The sequence below is a fragment of the Alexandromys fortis genome, unplaced genomic scaffold (genome assembly GCF_014885135.2).
Source record: "Alexandromys fortis isolate MF-2015 unplaced genomic scaffold, M_Fortis_MF-2015_v1.1 scaffold_33, whole genome shotgun sequence".
In the NCBI taxonomy this organism is placed as follows: Eukaryota; Metazoa; Chordata; class Mammalia; order Rodentia; family Cricetidae; genus Alexandromys; species Alexandromys fortis.
The window spans coordinates 9,782,473-9,789,462 of NW_026067917.1; positions in this window are offsets into that span (position 1 = coordinate 9,782,473).

A 6,990-nucleotide genomic window follows, 5' to 3' on the forward strand; every position below is an offset into this window, starting at 1 on the left:
ATTCAAAAGTTGGCACAAGTGACGACATCGGATGATTAGCTGTAACAAAGCTTAGAATCAAATGGGGGAGTCTCACGAAGGGATTATCTACAATGGGTTGACCTGTTTGTGGAATACTGTCTTATATTAATTGCTGTAGGAAGACTCATCCCTTAGGTAGGGATGTTGAATTGTATGTAAGAGTAGATAAATTGAACTGAGTGTAAGCAAGCAAGCCAGGATTCATGAATTTATTTTGCTCTACTCTTGACTGAGGGTATGAGTTGAATAGCTTTTTCTAGTTCCTGACTTCACTCCACCATAAGAAACTGTAATGTGGAATTTTAAGTTTAATAAAGACCCTTTCTTCTAAGTTGCTTATAGTCAAAGTATTTTATTAGAAATGAAACTAAGACAAGATCTTCTCATAATGTGTTATACTCTGATGATGTTTCATTTTAGAGTCCTCTTAACTGTCTAAGACCAAGTTGACACTTGTTTATAAAGCATAGCAGGACCTTCAAAGATCTTGCCATACTCTGTAAAAATGTCTTATAACCTTGGGTGACTTAAGGATCTTGAAGAAGAATAAAAAAGAGGCTAAGGGAGTCTTAGAGAAAGTACCCCCTGTGAACAGAAAAAGACAGTGTCAGAAAACAGAAAACATTTGAAAAAATATCTCAGTACCAGAGGAAAGCTAGATCTTTCCACCTTCTATTAAGCAAGGAGTCGCCCAACTTCCCTGAACCATAAAGGCTAGTGTTAATGCTGTTGACTGCATGCTGGAGCCAGATGATAACACCACATTGCTGAAGACACACACCCCTTACTTTGGCTGTGTGACAAGGAGAAATGTGATTGAGTTGGGAGCTCTTTTCATGCTGCCTGGCTTTTATAATGCTAGAATGCCACCAAGTGCTATTTACTTGGATTAAGATCTTTTTCATGAGAATGGACCCAAATCCCATACTGTAATCCAGATCAAAAGCCCATGGCTACAGTAGTCATAGACTCCAGTAGGAACCCAACTGTAGAGTACTTTTTCCATACTCATAGATCCCCACTGTTGCCAGCTTCTGTCATGGAGGGAAACTTCATGGTGGAAGTATTGATGACAAGGGCTTAAGTACCCTGGCTGCTTATTACAAACATACACATCCAATCAAAGTTTTGATGTGTAGCAATAATGTGATTATTGGGACCTATCTTCCAGACCCTAAAGGAACATTTTGAAAATACATACTGTCTACTACCAATGTCTATATCAGGGATGCTGCTACAATTGTCAACTTTAGCTGCTTGTTGGAAACTGATGTAGAGACTGGCCTGCATCAAATATTTTCCATTCATTTAAAAAATACTGATTCCCTTCAAAAAATAATAGTGGAATGAGAGGACAAGGCTTCCATGTGAATCTAAAGTCACAGCATCTTCTTTCCCTGGAGGATTTCTCCATCTTTCCCTCATGTATCTGCATAGACGTTTGAATGAACAAATGTCCAAGAGGATTATGTCTTAGTCCTTCAAATATCTACATGTTTGAAAGAAAATAGGTCCTAAATGATTCAGTCTGACTTTAGTACACCCCTTAGATTAAAGCAGAAAATCTGCAATTTGTGGATCAAGAGATTTTTATAAGTTCCTATCTTTCCAAGTTAGAGATTATTTAGGGTAAATTGATCAGATTAACAACACAAGTTTAGCCCCCAGCAATCCCTTCTGTAAACTGGCACAGCTCAATTGAGATTGGGCAGGTAGAAGCAAAGTTCTGTATCAAATAAAAAATGAAAGCAAAGTTTGGTATTATGCACACAAAAACTGATGGGAAAGGTGGTAACAGAAAGAGATCTAAATAAGCCTGGCCTTTCAGCTGTTTTCTGTTGCTGTGGTAAAAGAGCACCCTAAAAGCAACTTAAGGAAGAAAGGGTTTATTGTGACTTACGGTCTAGGAGGGCTTGACTCTGTAATGGCAGAGAAGTCATGGCAGCAGGTATAAGGATCCTACAAGTGACATTTTTGCTTGCACATAGTGAGCAGAGAGATACAGACAGGCAGACAGACAGAGTGAAAGAGAACAGGGGGTAAGGGCGATACAGCAAATCCTTTCCCTAGTGTGCGTTTCTAAAGGTCCCACAATCTTTCTAAACAATTTGATCAACTGGAGACCAACTGTTCAAATACATGAGCCTATATGGGACATTTTCTCATTTAAATTTCTCATTTAAAGAGTTGGTGATCTTTAATGTTAGTACTTTGTAATGTAGAATGTTTTCTACATACATTGAAGTCAACAGACTGAGCCCATGCAATTTTTGTCAGGGATAATGAAACAATATTGACATTCAACACAGTTTTATCAAATGGAAGGAAAGAAAATCTCAGATAATGACAGTTTCTATGATGAAATAACACTATGAATGTTCTAACTCATGGAAGAGGGAAAGGTTGCATATTTTTGCCTCTTCGTTCATATACCTTGGTTACCATGAACCAGAGAAGGGTCCTTGAAAATGGGAAGTTCAGAGACCTGCCTGGGTCATCACCAGGAAAATTTCATTTTGCCTATAGTAGCAAGAACACTTCAATGCATTGTTTTTGGTTACATAGGTTTGGCTTTTAGAAAATTCAGTTTCTCTTATGGTATAAACTGGGCCACATAAAAGCAACAAAGACATGGATTTTACTACATTATGAACTCCAATTCAGAATGGCTCCTTTATCTGTCTCTATTTCTGCATCTGTTTCTGCCTTGGTCTATCTCTCTCTTCCCATATTTGGATTTTTGAGACAGTCTTGTTATGCTGCCCAAGTTGGGCGTCATAACCATAAGCCACCACAGCCAGTAAAAAGCATGAGTTTTTAGTTGGGAAGCCACAGGATACATAGCTCTCAAATATTTGTGTTCCAAAAATGATACAAATTTGTGTGGCATCTTTGCTCTGGATACTAGAGTAGCAGATAGCTTTCCACTCACTGTTAGTCACCATATTGGTCACACAATTCTCTTCTTCTTCTTCTTCTTCTTCTTCTTCTTCTTCTTCTTCTTCTTCTTCTTCTTCTTCTTCTTCTTCTTCTTCTTCTTCTTCTTCTTCTTCTTCTTCTTCTTCTTCTTCTTTTTTTTTTTTTTTTCGAGACAGGGTTTCTCTGTTGCGTTGGAGCCTGTCCTGGCACTAGCTCTGTAGACCAGGCTGGTCTCAAACTCACAGAGATCCGCCTGCCTCTGCCTCCCGAGTGCTGGGATTAAAGGCGTGAGCCACCATCGCCCAGCATACACAATTTTCTTCTATCAACCTAGTTATTTCTTTCCTATTCTTTGTTTAAACATAATTTCTTTTTCTTAAAAGGTGATTTGCTCATTTTATATACCAGCCACAATTTCCCCTCCCATCTCTCCTCCCACTCCCCTCTACCCTCTGGCCCACCCCCATCCAATCCTCCAAAAAGGTAATACTTCTCATGGGGAGTCTACAAACCTGGTACATTCAGTTGAGGCAGGATCAAGCCCCTCCCACCTGCATCAAGGCTAAGCAAAGCACCCCATTAAAGGGAAGGCTCTTCAAAAAGCCAATCCATGTACCAGAAATAGTCCCTGATCCCACTACCAGGGGCTTCTCAACCAGACCAAGCTACACAACTCTCTCCCACATGCAGAGGGCAGAGTTTGGTTCCATGCAGGCTCCACTGCTGTCTTTCTAGAATTCATGAGTTCTCACAAACATGGTTCAGCTCTTTGTAGATTTTCTCATCTTTATCTTGACCCTCCCCACTTGCTAATATTATCTCTTTTCATTATATCTGCATGGCCTCCAAAAGCACAGCCTAGTGCTTGGCTGTATATCATTGCATCTGCTTCCATCAGTTTATGGATGAAGGCTCCATGATGACAGTTAGGGTAGCCACCAAACTAATTACAGGCATTCTCTCCACTATTGCTAGGAGTCTTAGTTGAGGTCATTCTTTTGGGTTCCTGGGAGTTTCCCTAACACCAGGTTTCTCCCTAACCCCATAATGGTTCTCTCTACCAAGATATCTCTTTCATTGCTTTCCTCCTACATTCATTCCCCAGCTTTAACATCCCCTTCCCTCATGTTCTCCTCCCTCATCTCCTCCCATCTATGTCCTCACCCCTAACTCCAGTTTACCTAGATCTCATCTATTTTCCCTTCACCCGGTGAGCCATCCATTTCTCTTAGGGTCCTCCTTGTTTCCTAGTTTCTCTAACACTGTTATGTCTAGTTTCCACTTATGAGTGAGTACATACCCATGTTTGTCCTTCAGAGTTTGGGTTACTTTACTCAGGATGGCATTTTCTAGTTCTATCCATTTGCTTGCAAATTTCATGAGATCATTGTTTCCTTTACCACTGACTAATCAATACTCCATCATGTAAATGCACATTTTCTCTGTCCATTCTTTGGTTGAGGTACAACTAGGTTGTTTCCAGGTTCTGGCTATTACAAATAATGGTGCTATGAATATAGCTGGGCAAGTGTCCATGTGGTATGATGCAGTATCCCTTGGGTATATGCCCAATGATGGAGCCCACTCTAGTAGGAATCATCAGAGGACTTGGGAGGGGGCAGGAGGTTAAAGAAAATGTCAGATTAAGAGAAACAGAGATAGAAAACACAGAATAGACTAGGAGCACTAAAGGTGAATACCAACTAGTCCTGAGTTTATTTCTCAGCCAATATATATATATATACTAGTTACAGGCAAAAGGCAAACCAAAGAGCAATACAATAAACTAACCACTCCCTGCACTGTTTTTGGGAGGAAGCTCAGGCAGGTGCATTATGTCATGCAAGAATTCAGCTAGAAAACAGCTTTTAATCTTTAACAAGGAGTGCCTCTGCCTGACAAACACAAGCCCAAATTTTAATAGAATAATGTGCTGAGCAAATCTGGGCTAAAATGCTCTTTCATATGGGCTAATGCAGAAGTTATTCACAGCCTGCAAGGCTACTGGACGAATCAGATCAGGCAAGCTTGAACTCAAATGACTTAAAAGTCAGTATTGGCTCCAGAGTACTTTACCACAGCCCAAGAGTGATATTGCTGGATCTTGGGGTAGACTGATCCCCATTTTTTATAGAAATCACCTGTATAGACATAATTACAATGCATATGCTTTCCATTTGTTGTTTCTGGTGTTGCGGATCAAACCCATGGCCTTAGTTGTCTTAGGAAAGCACCCGATCAGTGAGCAATAGTCTAGGCTCCATCTCTCATATTCTCTGGACTTTGAGTCCTTCTTTAAAGCCTACTTACTGTGCTTTCTTTGTTTCATTATCATACACTTGAGAGCATGCACTTAACATATCCACCCCTCCACCTTCCACATTGATCAGAGAAAGAACTCAAAATACAGACAAGTCCCCAGGCATCCCTAGCCTCGCTGGCATAGGAAGGGACTTTTGGGTCTGGATAATTACTGTGGCATACAAATAGAGCAGTCAGCAACTAGCTCATTTCCTGCCTTGTTTTCATAGGTTCTCTTCTAACACAGCAATTTACATAGCTTATGCTTTGCTTCTTTCAAATTGTGTTTATCTGTCATGTTCATCTAACAAATTATTTGCAATTACTCCATTACATGAAGACCCCTAATTTCTTCTCTGCTTGAAAGAATGGACATTTGGATTAATTCCTCTTAGCCTCTTAGATACGACCATTGGTTAATGTTTTCCTTATAGTAATAAAATAGCCAGGCCTGGTGTTCTAAATATTGAATGAATAAAATAACATTAATACAGAACAAAAATGTCACCAGGAAATATTTTCAGGAGGATTTGTTTCTGGTTTCTTTCTGAAATTCTTGACAAAGATCATAGAATCAACATCTTACCATCCTTTATGGTAAATGTAGATCTCTTAATTTTCTGTGAACTTTCCACTGCCTCCAGGGAAGTTATAGATATTATAGATATCCATTGAAAGGAAAGAGCTATTTGTCTCATGCATTCAGAAACTAGTCACATCACTTTAGATCTATGACAAGGTAGAGCACTGTAACATGAAGGCCTGATTGTTGGGGTTTATGTCCTTCCCAATTTCCCATAGCTGGAAATCCCCAAAGAAAATCACACAAAGATCTACATTTGGTTATAAACTGATTGGCCCATTAGCTCAGGCTACTTATTATCTATTGTAGCTTATATTAACCCATTATTCTTATCTATGTTAGCCACATGGCTTGGTACCTTTCTCATTGGGGTAGCTCACATCTTGCTTCTTAGGTGGTCTGGGCAGGACTGGTAGAGGGAGCTTCCTGCTACCCAGAATACTCCTGTTCTCTTTGTTCCACCGATATTTCCTATATGGTTTTCCTGCCTATACTTCCTGCTTGACCATCAGCATTTACTTAAAACAAGACTGACAGAATACAGACAATTATCCTTCACCAGAGCACCATCTTGGAACATATAACAAAAGAACGAATCATGGGATACCTGGCAATGTGGGAGAGGAAATAAAGGATGGGGCCAGGGTCATGATAGACACTGAAGCACACACTCTCAATGACATAGTTAATCAGTTTATGCCCCATGTGCACAAGTGCCATGCACCACGCCCACATGTTTGCGCTCTGTGCACTGGCACCTAGTTCACGAGCTTCTGGCAAGGGGGCTGGAGGTTAAAATACACACAGGGGTAGTTTGATCCCGAATTTCCTGAGAAACCACCACACTGCTTTCCAAAGTGGTTGCACAATTTTGCATTCCCACCAGCAATGGATGAGTGTACCCCTTTCTCCACAACCTCTCCAGCAAAGGCTATCATTGGTGTTTTTTATTTTAGCCATTCTGACAGGTATAAGATGGTATCTTAAAGTTGTCTTGATTTGCATTTCCCTGATTGCTAAGGAAGTTGAGCATGACCTTAAGTGTCTTTTGGCCATTTGAATTTCTTTTGTTGAGAATTCTCTGTTCAGATCAGTGCCCCATTTTTTAATTGGGTTGATTAGCCTTTGATAGTCTAGTTTCTTGAGTTCTTTATATATTTTGGAGA